The sequence below is a fragment of the Nyctibius grandis genome, chromosome 11 (assembly GCF_013368605.1).
Source record: "Nyctibius grandis isolate bNycGra1 chromosome 11, bNycGra1.pri, whole genome shotgun sequence".
Classification (NCBI taxonomy): Eukaryota; Metazoa; Chordata; class Aves; order Nyctibiiformes; family Nyctibiidae; genus Nyctibius; species Nyctibius grandis.
In genome coordinates this window covers 23008774-23025462 of record NC_090668.1, presented here as the reverse complement: position 1 = coordinate 23025462, position 16689 = coordinate 23008774, and the positions used below count along the sequence as shown (strand labels likewise).

General features: G+C 40.8%; 1 protein-coding gene across 2 annotated transcripts in view; it reads left to right on the top strand.

Moving 5' to 3' along the window:
* IGF1R (insulin like growth factor 1 receptor) overlaps positions 1-16689 on the top strand; it is a 190619-nt gene that overhangs the window by 122685 nt on the left and 51245 nt on the right. The gene's annotated exons all lie outside the window — the stretch shown is intronic.

Genomic DNA, 16689 nt, shown 5'->3' with positions numbered 1-16689 from the left:
GAGGTTATGGTAAGAGGTGCCTTTAAATTTTTGCTTTGTTTTGTGCACGTGTGCTTTCAAAAGCACATTTTTTCCGTGCCTTGAATGGCTGCTACTGCTTCCCTTTGAGTCTGAAGTCAAGAAATGCGTGCTGAAGTGGTAGCACCGTAAAAATGTCCTGTCCCATTTCACATACTTGGGTACACGTGCAGAGTTTTGAAAAGATGTTTTTTATGAGGATCTGCTGCACTGCCGCGGTCGGGTTTGGGGCGGTGGCTGTCCCCTGCCCACAGAGCAGGTCCCTGTGGGGCGCAGTGGGAGATGTGCCTCGTGTGGTGCTGCTCCAGACTCACAAACAAACCATCACGTGGCCGCGCAGCCCTGCAGAGCCGGGTGCGGGCAGGGATAGACAGCGAGAGCATCAGCCTTATTGGATTTCCCCGCCGAGCTGGTGCTGATTTCAATGTTTTGCAATGAGTGGTGAATGAAACAACACCAGGCGCTTTTTCTTTTTTTTCCTTTTCCTTTTTTTTTTTTTCTTTTCAGCTGTGGGGTTTAGGGTGCACAAAGAGTCACTGAACCTGTAAGAAGCTGCTCTAAATGCAGGTGATTGCAATGCAGCCTGCTTTTCTTGACCAAAATACGTCAGCATGAGCAAGCACTGTGCCCTTACTGTCATGTGAGAGAATGTAAAGGTGCAGATAAAATAACAAATATACTTGAGACTTTAAAGAATTTTATTCTATGCATTTTTTCCCCTTTAACCAATAGCAGTTTTATTAAAAATAGATTTATCTATTTGCTGACATGTAGTTCCTTAGAGCCACTGCATACCCGGTGGAAGCCGCATCATTCTGGATGTGAGATGATTCTTTGGACCAGTCTGCTAACCCTTGATTGTGAATGATTGGACTTCAAAAGCATTTAGTGCTACGTGTAATTATAGCTCAGTTTCTCTGTGTTGAGTCTTCTGATTTACAGTGTGCACGTTATAAATGAGTAGGATACTGCCCATAAAACAATATATGCTGCAGTACTTCGCTAAGAACGTAACTTAGATCGTGAGATCAGACTTACAGCTGAATACTTCTTAGCTGTAATCTCATCTTTAGATACTGGAGCTCAGCAATCCTTTAGTTTGGTGGATGCGTGTCAGCATTGCTGATTTATCAAGCAAACCCTGATCTAAACCAGCAGAAACTAGGTGCGCACTTGCATGAGCTTCATAGCTTCTGGTTATTGATAGGGTTGCCAGCAGAGTGTATTGACGTTCGGGAAGTACCAAGTTCATGATGATACTTTATTAGTGGTTTGTAGGGAATAACTGATGAGATCGCATTTTTAGGAGTCTGGGGTAGGGAGGAGGCTTGAGGAGTGATTTAAGAGCTCAGGGAAAAGACTGCAGAGTGTACAAGCTCCTGAAGGATAATTTAGGCCAACAGGGAGCAGGGGAAAAGCTACTGTACAGCAGGAGATGGTAGACTGAACAGGCTGCTGTCCTCATCTATCCAGAGATAAGGCAGATGTGAGCAAAGCTGTATGCTGCCGTGCAAGTGAGATGAAATCTGAGGGAATGAGAAGTCAGCCAAGGAGCTTGTGGACTTGTAGAGTTTCTTTTAAGTTTGGTTTGGCAGATTTCAAACTACATTTAAAAAGATTTTGGTTTTCAGAGACATTGCTATCAAGTTATTTGTGCTGAGCCTATTCTTTTTTTTATTATCCATTGCACCAAGAACCACAAAATGCTTTTTAAATCGTCTTTTCTCAGAGGTACTTGATGCTCAGGAACACATTGACCTGGTAATGTCATTCTCTAAATGATAATTTTTAAGCTAGATACATTTGTTAATCTTAAAAAAGGCAGTTTGGAGAAGTCTCCCTAGTTAAGATGGAGGCAGTTTGGACTGTGTCCCAAGCTGTGTAGCTTGTGGGCAGGTCACGTAGACTCCAGGTTTCTTATTTGTGCTGTGGGTGAAATCCTGTCACTTCCCCACTAGTGTGTTGAGTAAGGCAGGTAGATCTGCCAGCGACCGCAGGGTATTTGAACGCTGTGGCTTTTGGTGACTGAGGAAATCCAGTCGTGATTGACACAGGTTGTGTGGTAAAGGTTATATCAGACATTGAACAGTGGAGTTGGGTGGGGACCAGAGGTAAAAAGATGGGACTGAGATGATGGGAGTCGTGTGTGTCTGGAAGTGGCTAAACTAACTCTGTGCGTGTCTGTCGGCCCCACAGTGGGAGAGGCCACCACCTCTCTCCAGTGAGCACAAAAAGCAGAATTAGATTAATCTTTCTTTTCTCAAGTGCCCAATTTGGCAGTGTTATCTCTTAAAAACGATTATTGGCATGAAGTTAATTCAAAGACACTCAATGGTGTAAGCATGTAAACTTGCGCAGGTGGCGCCATCTGCATCTGTGATTAAAAAAAAAACAAAACAGGAGGACAAAATGAAGAAAACAATATAGTTTAAAAAAGTGAAATTAATTTGTAAAACTGTTTGGCTTACTACTTAAAAAACTTCCAGAGTCAAAAAAGCTCATGAGTCAAAATATAGAAACTTTTGGAAAAGATAGCTTGTGTACGTTTTCTTATAAGAACTCCAAGACTCTGTTTTACATCCTTTTCACTAATGCTTTTTATAATACTCCTTCCAGCTAAATCTTATGGTTAAGTGACGTGGTGCTGACTTGTATGGATCCGTCGTACATCACCGTAAAGCCGTTGGCTCAGTACTGTTTTGTCGGACAAGCCTCACTTCGTCCCATGCTGAAGATGGTGACATTTGTTGTCATCCTTTAAAGTCTGTCGAATCTTCACCAGAATATCTTTGTGTTTGTCACAAAGGACCCGATTCTGATATTACAAAGGTATTTTACATTTCAGACTAGGCTGTGGTCCACTGTTAGAGTTGAAATATCCATTTCTTTATGGTTACTGGCATATCCACAGGTAGAATTTTTTCCAAATATCCCCCAAACAAGGAGATTTACAAAATAGTTTTTAAAAGGTAATCTGGCTTCTGCTTTGTCTCTTCTCTATTATGTACTAACAGCCTGGCAAGAAAATAATTTGAACCTCAGGTCCTCTGAACAGCATTCTGTAATCGCTTACTGAAGTCTGTAATTCAGGGCTTGTTACATTTTAGAAGAAAATTATTACGTTCATGTAGTGTCAGGGGCTTTTGCGTATCAAGACAAACGGCTGCTTCTGTTCCTAAATTTTTTGCTGTAACCTTGAGTAACTCATCATTTTTTACTGCATCTGTTCCCCCCTGTTTTAAAGTGGGCATCAAAACCAGCCACTCAATTAGATTTCATGCTTTGTATAGCATTTTGAGAACTGCTGATTAAAAAGCGCTGTATAAATATGAAGTACATATTTTTCTGTTACTAGGCATTCACGAAGTTTAATTTGTAGGAACCAAGGCCAAGAAGCTGATGTTAGTAGGAACGAGCTCTTCAGAACCTGGGAAAGGGAAGCGGAAGGTTTGTCAAATGAACTGTTGGTTGAAAAGAACTTCCCAGGAAAGGTATAAACGGATTAAAAGTTTCCTGTGTGGGGAAGGACACGATGTGGGGAGGGGGGGAGTAATTAGTCAGTTTGGAGATCCTTCTGTAGCAGTTAATCCTCCAGTGCCAGCGTGGCCACCAGTGGATACTAAATCCTTAGGGATGATCTCAGAGAAGCTGCTTTGCTTTCTGTCATCACTTTAACAAGCTGCGGTGCCTAGATGAAGTGTATCGAATGAATCTGAGAAATACTTAAGCTGAAATATGTATTAAGGGTAGTAGCTAGTCCAACCCCCTTACTTTTTCCCTGTGTCATTCCTAATTCATAAAAACAAACCATAAAAAGCCCTTGAACTTTGTGCAAAAAGCTGTTGCTCTATAATTTGCAATTTAAATGATACTTCTCCGTATTTGACTGCAGGCAAAATCAGCTGTTCCATTCCCATCCAATTTAATGCTTTTAGTTTTGGGTGTGTGTGTGGGACATCCTGGAATACCAATTATTTTTTCCCCTCCCTGTTTCTTGTTTCGTAACGATCAATAAGCAGGATCTGCTGTTACTTGGTAGTTCCCTTTTGTTGTTTTTCAGTGAAGGTTCTGTCTGCAAATTTGGATTTGTGTGATTTATTTATTTATTTATTTATTTTTTTAATCAGTGTGATTTTTGAAGAGTGTGTGTTCAGGCTAGTGCTTGCATAATTACAGAAAACTTTATTTAATGTGTATGGAAGTTGAGGTTCTTATAACTGCAGAGAAGGCAGGGCCTCCCCTACTTGAAATAGAGACAGATCCACCCGTTGTTTCATTTTGCAGTCGTAAACGTTGGAAGAGAAATGTCATTTCTAATGATGGAATTGGAAGGCATTTCTCAAATTGAGTGTGGTCTGATGGCGATACCGCACTGTCCCCCTGCGCCTGGCCAAAACCAGCCACTGGGCTCCTTTTACTGTCACGAGCATTGGGACCAGAGGTGATAGATAACGCTTCGTCACAACATTTCTCAGCATCAGCATTAAATATTTCTGGGGATGATACAATATTGATAACTATAGTATAGCCAGAAATATTTTGTTCTTGGTCTGCTCTGTGTATTGTAAATACACACCTAGAGAACTTACTGAATAGCATGGCTGGCGTGTTCAGGATAGATCAGTAAAAGGAGAAGGATGCACTTTTGAAAAGTAAAAAGACAGTGTAGCATCATGAGGAGTTTGAAAATGGGAAGCACGATGATGCTTTCACCTGTTTGACCTCTGTAAGCAAAGATATCTGCAGTTATTGGCTCAAGGAGACCCGTAACTGGAAGAAAAGGTAATGGCAATCTTGTTTACTGCAGTATTATTGAGAAATAAAGCTTAGAATTCATTAGATTTTCCATTTGTAGGTGTTTGTAGGTGCCCTATAAATCTAGCAGTTTCTAGCGTAAACGAGGTTGTGAGAAGTCTTCACAGTCTGTCTGAAGTCTGCACGTGCTGCATGAAGAAGCTATAAATACTTTCATTACTGAATTGTATAGTGCTTGTTTGTTTTGGGAACCTGCATCATCTCCTATACCTAATACTAACTCTCTACAGAATAAATTAAGTGCTTAGTGGAATTTAACATTAAAAGAGAATTTTAAAAAACTCTAGAAAAAGGTCAGTCAAATTAGAATGCTTTTGTGGAAGAACATCTGTGCTTTAATTACTGCAACATAGACCTTTTTTTTTAAAGGTGTAAATATGTGGAACCTTTTCTTTTTTTTTTTATCATTTCAAAAGGTAATACTAAGCTTTGGTACATTTGGTTCTTCAAAGACCTTTTTATAATTTTCCTCCCTAATTTGATGGAAGAAAAAATATTTCATATTTAAATCCTTCCCTCAAAGTGAACTGAACTGCAGCTTCTTGGGATAAATTTAGACCATTTTTCTTCTTCCTAAGCAGAAGGAGTTTTTAATAGCTTTTAAAAGTTTGTCTTGTGTTATAGGTATGCAAGGTGATGGAAAACAATTACACCAGTAGCTTTACTGTTTAGATGGTGAGAAGTTACAGATCTTTTTTTTTTCCTTTGAACATCTGACTCACCAGAGTTGTCTGTTACTCTTGACAGCTTTATTGCAAAGCGAAGAAAGCGGTTGAATAAACTGGAAAAAACCCCTGCAGCACTCCTGCCTGCCTGCAGCGCCGACTGTGCCCCTGGGGTTGAAGGGAAGGCGAGGCGGGTGTTTCCCTTCCGCGCCTCTTGTGAGAACTGGATTTGCAAATGGTGCCACTCCGCGAGGCCGGGGCCTTTGCTGGGATGACTTCAGCCCCAGTGTGTTGTTTCGGGTTGTTGTAATTGTTTGCAAAACACGTTCAGGAGCTCTCCCCGTGCTGGTACTTGTTCTGAGCGCACATAACATGCAAACCAACCAGACACCAAGTGCCATGAGGGTTTAAGGTAACATTTCTTCGTCGCCAGTACCTGTGTCTTCAGGTGCAGCGTGTTACTCAGCTTTCAAAGCAGCGATTGTTTTGACTGAACCAAAATATATCTTTGTTGACCTATGCCCTTCTTCTTTTGAAATCTAGTTTTACTTTATAGGGTGATTGAGGTGATTCCTCTGTCTCTCAGCTAGAATATTCTAAGGACAAATTTACTTTGCTGGAGGAGAACTTATTCAGTTAAACAAATTTGGCCATGTTGGCCACTGCTCTCCTGGTAATGTTTTTTCGTTGGTAGTTAGCACCATTTGATGCTCTTCTGTCTCTGGACTCTGCAAAGCCTCACAGGAAGAGCTGTGGGTTTCTTGATTTTTGTGGTTTATTATAGCTCAAATACCGTAGTGAATCTAACTCCGTGAGAGTTAGACCCCAATCCCAGCCACCACAACGTATTTTGAATGGGAAAAATCTGCCTCTGTCTTTTTCTCCCTCTGCTTTTTATATAAATATTTATTTGTATTGAACATATGTAGGATCTGCAAATTAGAAACAGTTTCTGTGCCCCCCAGGTGCCTGGCACGTGTTAAAAATCCATCGATTACGAGGCACCTCTGTCATGACAAAGACTTAGACTTCTCTCTGGGATTTACGAACTAGTGAAGTGTTTTTGTTTAAAAGATGAGACGTGGTTGCGTGATTCTTGGGCAGACCTTAAGACATTCATACGGATTACGAGTGTCACCCAGCCCTCATGCGTATGAAATCCATCTTTTTCCTTATTTTGCTGCATTTAGATACCTGATACAGTCTCTTTCTCTGCCACCACCGCATCAAAGTGCTTCGGCTTGCAGGCACTGCTCAAATAAATAGGGCAAGGTGAAGTGTGTAGCCACAGCTGTACGGTTTGGGCTGTAAACGGGCCTGGGCTGGAGACGATGTATCGGTAGCATCGATACACAACCCAGTGCCAGTTAGGCATGTAATTGCACAGAAATGGCCTCTAATACCAGTTTCAAGAAGAGCTGCCAAAACCACAACGCTCAAGGCCTCTCCCTCTGAGTTCGGCCAATGCTCGAATGAAACAGCCCCCAGCTTGTTCCTCCGGGACACAGGCCTGCCTTGTTAGGAAATCGGTGAAGTTTGGGAACCCACAATACCTCACATAGCTCTGTGTACAGTAACGGAGGGTGGAAATAGGGCCATAGGCATGAGCAACCAGACGAGTTATAAATATAGAATACTCTCTCAATTCCAGTTTCGTTAGTCATGGGAGGACAGTGAGAGTTTTATAAACTTATAAGGAATATACAAACAGTTCTGAATTTAAAATAACTCTGTATAATTTTTTTAGTGTGTGAAAAGAATATTCTTTTTTGAGACCATCCATGTAAGTATCTGCTATACACAGTGTGTAAGAATCTGTGTATTTATATGCTCATGTGAATGTGACTTGAGATGACAAAAAAAAAAGGTACTGCAGGGGAGAAGTGTAGCTTAAACGTGCCAAACTCTAGCAGAAACAGAGTGGGAAGCAGCATGCTTTCCACTTTGTGCCAGTATCAAAAACATGAATCCCCCCTTTTTCTCTTAAGTGCTGTTTGATGCCGTCTCTGGCTTCAGAGTAGCCGGGCAGCATAACTGAGCTGGCTTTGCTGCAGCCTGGAGCCCGTCAGGTCCAGTGATACAGCTCACCTTGACTGTCCTTCCTGTAAATAAATAAATAAAACTGTCTGGTACTCCCTAATCTGATCACAAATCCTTACTACAGGAAAGGATTTAGAAAGTCCGAGGCAATGTCATTATTATTTTTTTCCAGTCATAGTAATAGGAATTCCTCAAAAGCGTGTGTATAAGCAGGGACAACTCGCCTATCCAAGTACTAACGGTGTGTTTGATGACATGGCCAGCAGTGCTGTGTGTGCCGTTTGTCCCCCGGGTGTATTATGTGTGTTTGCAGTTTCTTGGGGATGGCGTAGTAAAGCGTGATTTCCTCGTTCAGTGTATTTTATCTCAACGTATTGGAAGAACTGAAATAGTTCTGCCTCATAATGGAGTATGTTTTTAAAGATAATAGGCTAAGTGCAGGCTGCTATCCTCCACTTAGATTAGAAGAAAACACTGAGCAAATGGATAAACTGTTCCTGTCAGTGTCCCCCACTGACACAAGTCACTTTTTTCCAGTGTCTTCTAATTTCAGGTGTTTCAGGCCTTTGCTTGGCTTGAGCGAGCTGGGGGTTCAGAGCTGCCGAATTTGCAGTGATTCACTTGGGGCTTCCTCTGGGGTAGCAGCAATGTCCGGTGCCTCTGTGGATCAGGAGCATCCCTGCGCTTCTCAAAGCAGGCTCTGTAACCTGGCTCAGCCTTTTCTAGCCGCAAACAGAGCTGTTCAGTAACCTGCAAGCAAACAGGCAACTGTTGCAGCAGTCCTGTTCTTTGGAGATCAGACTGTGTAGGATGGAGTTAAAAGTTCATGTCCACACAGTGCAGAATGATTTACAGTCTGTGAAAGTAATTTGCATCAAGTCTGAAACGATACTCAACATTTTCCCTTTCCATCCACAGTCGTGGTGTATAAGAAACTAATTTTAATATAGATTTCAAGTCAGTTGTATCCTTTCTGCTGTCCGTGTTGCCTGTAAATATGTTAAAATGCATTCAGACATGGATCAATGCATGATCTCCCAGTCTGCTTTTGGGTCCGACAAACTCTGGCACCTTCTACATTCCCTGTGTGTTTATAATAGAAGAAAGATTTAGAATGAAAAAATTATTCCATGATTATTAAAACCAGGGAAGGAGCTCACCTTTTGTTTGTTGTGGATGTGAGCACAACCTTCAGTTGCTGTCAGATTTGCTTACACCCTCTTGTATTTCTGGAAGTCGTGAAGGAAATACTTCGCTTAATGGTTTTGAACATAATTGCCTTTAATATTCTTTGAAGTGATGTTGATCTTAACAGGATGCCTTCACTTGCAACGTGCAAATAACGTAAGTGATGACATACTCTCAGACTTACTAGTCCGTAGTTTAAACCAAATGCACCCAGGTATCTCTGATAACTCTCCAAACCATCTGTATTCTTGCATCCTGTTTTGCGCTTCCATTGTAATTCTTCTCTTTTCTCAGGTTCCTAAATATCTAGATCTTAATCCCGTTTTTAGTGGGCCATCTCACTAGCAAGTGAACAGCTGGAAAAAATTTGCAATGTAGTAAAACAATTTGAATGTTCTTGTTCTTTCTGGCTGTTTCCTTGAGTTTTAATCTTTTGATGATTAAGACTCAACAGGTTTTGTTACTTGTTGTTAACACAGAGGTGAGCAAAAAACAAGTTTGCCCTACCATGTGTATTGTAAACATTAGTTTTACTGAAGTTTTGTTTTTTCTTCTTCATTTTTAGGGTAATTAGCCTTCAACTGGAGCAGTGTTGATGTCTGCCTCTAAAATGAGCATTATGTTTCATTGCTTATGCCAGAATGGTTAAGCCTGTTGATGGGTTTAATGCATAAATGTGAAGGGCATTCCTGAAATGAAGCAGGAGTTGAATCCCTCCAAACCACTGACTTCTTTTTTGCCCAAGATTAAACTGCCATTACCCTTCAGTGTTAAGAAAACTACATAATTTAGGCCAGTGTGATAATGTTATCAAACTGTCTCCCTCTTCAGAATAAATCTGGAATGTGAATAGTATTCTTCCTCCAGCTGGGTTTTTGCCAGGAGTTGACTGACCAGCACTCCTTGCTTGCAGTATATTAATTAAATCCTGTAAAGCTTATTGCCTTACACTTGCAGCATTTGGAAGACAGGCAGATTAAATCTTACTTTAAGCAACAACAAGCAAAACCCCAATATATTGCTCGTAATCTGGAGTGAAAAGAAAAATAATTTGCTTCAGAGCTGTTCTGCAGCAGCCCTTTTCTTTCCTTATGTGTTACTGAAGAGTTCAGGAACTTCAGTTCCCCCTTTAGAAACGTGAACAAGTTTGTGTCCGTGAGCAGTGGGTGATTGCAGCGGGTGGGGAGCAGCTTTCAGCACTGCGGGGTAACCCTCGCTGTCCTGCCTTTGTCCCCGCTGGCATCGGTGTTACTGTTCTGATTTGCATTTTCCAGTGGGAAATTGCCCTTTTCATAGAGGAAATGTTTCTAGAACAGTGCAGCACTGATGGTAAAACATGCCCAACCAATTTGTTTACCTCGTGTTGAAGATAAGAGTAAAACTGGCCTGAACGCCTGATAGATGCTTGTGTATACGCCTCAGTCGGGTTTGTTTATGTGCTGAATTCATACTGGTGTGGAAGGGACAAAATGGACTTGTTTTTTTCCTCTTTCTCTCGAGTGCCAGCTGCAATGATGCCAGTCTGGGTTGTGCTGGGCAACATAAACTGTTTTGAAAGAGAATGCAATTCGTGCTGCCTGGGTTTGTCAATAAGTCGTGTTTATTTGCACCTTCCTGGTCATTAGTATTACGCACTTAGCAGCAAATGGAGTAACTATACTGTCTGTCAGCCTCTGTTGATTGTGGTCTAAGGTAGTTGTTTTCTTCACTCAGGTTTGCATTTGGTCCAGTTTTGGTGTGATGTGAGTAGCTGTAACGCTGCTGGAGCTTTTAGCAGGGGTGATTGCTTCACTTGCAGAAAACCTGAAGGGATGGGAGGTTTTACAGTGCCAAATAGTGTCCCCGAGTCCTCTAGTCACTTGAAATAAAATGGATTTAGCACATGTGTTGTTATATATCACAGCTGGGAAGCCTGGAAGCTGTTTTGAGGTAACTTCTAGGCTAAAGAATGAATGATAGTCGGCCAAAAGAGGTGGTGGTGGTGGGGTCATCAAACTCCAGTGTATCCAACTGAAATATGCTTTGGGTTGTTTTCATCATTGTTTTTAATAGGCTACTCTCTTCTTCTCACCTGGGGAGGAGAGCTACAGGTACATTGTGCTGAGGCGTTTGTGTGTTTGAGGTATTACAAACCATGCCGTGGGCCTCTGGCTCCTCGGGGCTGTGCTTTTCTGATGCCTGTGCTAGTCTGAAATGCTGTAGGTACTAAAACCATTCTGAAGGGAAAATATTAATATTGAAGAAAAAAATTGTAGAACTAGAGGGCATCAAGTACCTTACCACAACAATATGTTCTAGCAAAGCGTTCGTTTCATTGAATGATGAATGATTCCTCTCTGTTTCATAGACCTTACCGCATCTGGTGGTATCTGAGAGTCTCCAGGTGCTGAGTGGTGCTGGGCTTTCTTCTCCTAACCTGTCTCCGCTCCTTTCTTCCACTTCATTTGCTCTAGAATCATCTACAGGTGCTTCCAGCTGAGCAATTGGAACCAACTGCTGCACAACTGGCTTTACAGGCATTTAGTGTGGTGTTGTTTTCCAACCATAAAATCCTGAGGAAGGGGATCTAAGAGTAGATTTCTCTATCAGTCTTTCATATGGTTAAAGATCGAGCAGTTAGTGGGATGATGTCAGGTTGGGCAAATCCTTTGAGGTTATTTTGAGGTTCTGGATGCTTCATCACACCTACTCCTTCACTTAGGGGATACGGTGTACAGCATCTGTGGCAAACTGAAATACCAAGAAGCAAGAGACCGAAAAGCTTTGTGTGGAAGCCGACCAGATGTAGTTAAACTTCAACTGGATTTGCATAGTGGGAAGAAAATTCACAGAACAACTTCAGAATAATTTTAAAATCCTTGGAAAGGTCTGCCAGATAAAAATGGGCTGGTAATGACTAGGATGTAAACATGGAAACACATGACTAGTGAAATGATCTTGAGTCACACATAGCTTGCAGCCTCTAGACTTAATGCCCTCTTCTTGCTGCTTGGTCTAAGTTTGTATAGACCTATCCAAATATTTTACTGGTGGGCATGATTGCCTACGTACTAGAGGTTTAAAGAGGAAGGAGATGATCACTTTCAAGTCCTAGTATCAGTGCTGAGTTGCACTGAGCCTTTGAGACCTGGCAGTTAATTTCAGAATCTGCCAAATTTTATGCCTTAACTACTAGAAAGTAGTTCAATACAGCAGTATTTTTTTTCTTTCAGGATTTTCACTAAACATGAGAGAGTTTAGAGTGCTGGGGGAAAACAGAAAAGACAAAAAATCCACCACTGTTAATATGTTATTAATACCTGTTTCTGCAGCAATATAAAGTTTTTGTACAACTGCTGTAAGTGGCCTGTTCAGTTCTCTGGAGATGACTTGTACCCGTATTTCTGTGATGGGAACAGGTTACTGCATGTATTTAATATGTGTATTTCCTTATTGCAGCCTTTATTCTATAGTTATTTGATTCCAGCCCTGGCAATGAATCACTGGAACTGGATTTTCTGAGTAATGTCTCTCCAGTCTCTCTATTCTCACAGTATACTGGGCGAAAGAAGTCAGGTCTTGTATAGGCTGCTTGAGCATTTGAAGTCAGCTGTTTGAAAGACCGTACCAAAGTTTAGACCATTAAAATGCAATATTTTAAAAATTCTGTCATGTAGAGGGATTAACATTCCAAAAATGACCGTTTTTTTCTGTCTTTGTGGATAAATTTAGACAGCTAATTTTTTCAGTAGTTGGCTAGGAGAAAACGCTCCCTTCATCCTCTGGTTTCTGCTCAAAACTCAGCTTTTTTCCTCTTTTCTTTCTGAAGCATCATTTTCTGTGAAGGATGCTCTAAAAAGGCAGAAACAGTGTAAAAAAGGAAGGATCGAATATCGTTTTACAAGGAGAGAAAGAATCTTTAAAAAAAAATATTTATCCCACACTTGGCAACCTTTTGCTCGCCCGCATGTGACTGGCACTGTGCCATCCTTGGCAGAGGCCGGTGCCTCAGCTTGCCAGAAGTCTTCCTCTTCTGGCTGCGTTTTCACTCCCTGTGACGGATTGTTTATTCACCTGATTTTTCTGTTTCAGCATTGCTGAAGTCATGGCGTCTTGGAGATAAGAACACTTTGTCTGTCCAAACTGTACAATAGCCATGATGTCAACGCAGAGTATTTGCAGCGAGCTTTAGCTTCGTGCGCGCTTCAAATAGCAGGAGGTATTAGATGTCAGACAAATTTACTACCACCTCCTTAGCATGAGGCTGTCCAAAAAGGAACTGCCGTAAATACAGAGAGATGATTTGTTTCTTGCTTTTTTTGGAGAGTTGTGTTTGAGGATTTCCCAACATTGCTTTGTGTTTGCAATTTTGGTTTAGCATCTTGGAGATTTTAATTGAGAATAATGAGTCTCTGAGTCAGATTCTTTTGGAGCTACTCTTGTTTGTAAGATCTTTGTATTTAGTTCTAAAGTATCTCCTTTCTATATGTCAGGTCTGAATCTGATTTGCTCAGTAAGTGGGCATCTTGAAATGAAATATTTTGCATTTTTTGCGAGTGATTATAGTATCTCCATAGTATTTGGAAAAATCTCCTGAATTTTGTTGACAAGAAAGACTTCTCATTTGAAGAAATCCAAGAGAAGGTAAAGCATGGATGGTCAAAAGAGCTACCGCTCTTGGTTTTCCTCCAATAAATTTGATTTGTGGCTACTGGTACTCTCGTAATGTCCTTCTCTGAAGATCTGATGGTTATTCAGTACTTACACTCCCTAAATATAAATAGAGACTCTGGTCTACTCAAGCCTCCACCGTCTCTTTAATAAAGTCATGAAACTGCTCAAGGGTCTGCCCTTCTCCAGGTCTTGCTTTGACTTCTTTTTTCCATGACTGCCATCCAAGGTCATCGAAATTTTCCATTATCTTGGTAGCTCCACGTGATGACAATTAAGCATTTTTTCCCCTTGTGCGTGTCAGCAAGGATTTGTTTGGGGGTTTGGGTTTTCTTGTATACAGCCATCAGCCTTAATGATCCAAGGCACTGTTGTACCTGGCTGATAAATTCTGTCCCCAAATGTCAGTCCACTGTTTGTTTATATTTGTCTCTCTAATGTTCTTGCGGACTAAAGTCAACAAGTTGTCAAGCGTATTTCAAGGTTTTTTTTGGCAAAAGTGTTTTGGAACCTGCATTTTAAATGTTGTGGTACAAATCTAGCAGCCCAAGTAGCACAGTGAGGTAGGGTAGGGGGGAGGATAGATGGGGCTCGATTGTAAGGCCAGCCAGTGTTGTTTAGTAAAGTTTTTATAGCAGGGATATCGGAGGGAACTGGCATGTACAGCAGATAAGACTTTTTGTTGTTCATAATGTGTCGTAGACACACACAAAAGTGCTTGTTCTGCCTCTTCAAAGAAACAGGATACCCGTATTGTCTTCAGGCTGAAAGCTGTGCCAACGCTAGCAAGAACAAGGGAAAAACAGGACTGAGAGAAAAGCAAGGTTGCTGAGCTTTTAAAAAATTATCTTTAAAAAGTTTTTAAGACTTCTTGTTAAAATGGTTGTGATTAAAATATTACTGTAGTATTGAAAACCTGTTTCACTGATGCATTTTTCATGTGAAATACATAAATTGAAGCACAGAATTATATACTTCTGTAGACAAGAGTCAGCAGATTTACTGACTTTACATCTCTTTATAGGAGATGCAGGGAATCCTATTTATATAGCAGACTGTTCATGAATGGCAGAAGCACTAAGGGAATATGAAAATCTTTCCCAAGAATGAAATAAACTCAAGTCTTTTTGTACTGTATTTATCTGAATACTTAATATAGCAGCGTTTGTTTTTTAGCAAATTGTCTAGAAGAAAAAAAGAAAATCGTATAGTTAATCAATACATCTAGTAATGAACTTTGTGGAGGCATGGAGTGTGTATGTGTTTTTTTTCTTAGTAGGGCTTTGAACTGGAAATGTAGCTACCATATGTGAAATTTGAGTTCTGGCACCCGCTCAGAACAGCAGTCCATCTGCTAGCAAGACACACTAATTTTTTTATTTTTTAAATCCCTTAGTAGTCGCAAATGCGAGTAGTGCTGTGTACCTTCAGGTGAGAGGCAATTTGTGATGCCTTACTAAGGTGGCGTCTGGGCAGGCTTTACTCCTTTCACACTGGTACAGGTTACCATCCAAAAAAGACTATACACCTGTGTATTTATTTATGCTTGTGTAAAGGTTTGGTACGTATGGTTTTTTTCTTTTCAAGAAAAAAAATCCAGCATCTTTACACAGTGCATTATTTAGCAGTGATTGCCTCTGCATTCCTGCTCTCGGTAGTCTTACAAGTAACTTTGTAAGACTAAGTAACTAACAAGTAACTTGGCTTTGCAAAAACTTTCCTAATTTGGCCTGCACGTGGTATTTGTGCTACCTGGGCAGGCATCGGCCGTCCCCATGCTCCCGCCTCCTTGTTCTCAGTCTTCACTCTCCAACCCCCTTCTACTTTTCTGCCTGGTTGCACTCTGAAAAAATGAGTATACAGGTATGGCGCAGTGCTGTTCTGACAGCGGTACGTGCAAGGAAAGGATTGCAGGGTTAAGTAATGTTTCTTTTCTAATTGGAAAAGACACATGAGCTCTTGGGCAACTTCTGTAGTACCTTCTTGCGCAGCAGACTTGCTGCATTCAATTCAGCATGTTCCAAGCTGTCTTTAATGCAGGCTTGTTGTGTTAGTGGCACGTGGCTACATATATGCAAGTAATGGCACTGTCAGTCGTTGAAAGGAGGACTGCTGGTGATAAATAGCTACCTGCTGATATACGGGAGATACTGTTAAGGCAGTCAGGTTACTTGGGAAGCACCCGCAGGTTGAATTTCCTCCACAAAATCTTTCTTAGCCTTAATCGTATAACAAGAACCCAACTTGGTACCCAGATGCTTAAACTTGCAAAACTGGCAGTTAGGGCTTAAAATAAAAAGCGAATAAAGTTAAGCAAGATCAATATAGAACCATTTTGATAAGAAATGCAAAATTGTGTGATGGCGGTTTTACAAGTCCTTTTCAAGGTGGACACTACCTTAAAGCTGGCAGAAAACAAAAACTTGACATAGTATGTCTAGATCCTGACGCAGAGCTGTGAACAGTTTTTTCTTTCTTTTCTTTTATTTCCTTTTTTTTTTAAATTATTGTCCTGTGTTGTAATTGTGGTGCTCTGCTCAGTAGCATTGTAAAAACATACTGGAAAGCCTAGATCTCATTATGGGAAGAGGAGGGGCTCAAGATTTTAGAGTGTTTAGTCGTGCATTAGAACAACATTGTAGTTGTAAACTGAAAGAGAAATTGCTGTGCAGAACTTTTGTGGAACTGTTACGGTTTCTTAAAACATTGTCTTTCTCTCCAGGCTGGGCTCTGCTGCTTCTGTGTTCATTTGGGATATTAACTTCTTTGCTGGTTATATGTTTTTTGCTCAAATCATTCAATTTAAATGTCTTGTGGTACTTTGCTTGGATCTCGCTGCAATTGTACTACTGAAATTTTGTTTTATGCTGTTATTATTGGTGCTGTGTTTTAGCTAAGTTAGAAAGTGGAAAACAGTTACTTAATGCAAACCAGATTTCCTATCTGTGTTTGTTTACAGAGCCTCTGGCACCCAGCTCGCCTGGCTAAAAGGCCATACAACGCTGTAATCAAAATGTTGTTGTTACATAAATATAATGCTGCCACTTCTTTTGATGTAACAGTGGTGAGCTTGTCTGCTGACGATCCTGCTCGCTCTTTGTGTCTTCCAAGCTGAAATGCTTTCACGTAAAACAAATGTCTCCATAAATTTGCACCCCGTTTTTTTTCTCCCTTTCATATTTTGTTCTCTGAACACAGAATTTGGGGATAAGGCAGAATTCTGTTACGCTTTTCAGGGGAAAATAGTAGCTTCGTGATTCCACGGTATTTGATGCGTACCATCTGTACTTTATTAAACCTCATTTTGCATACA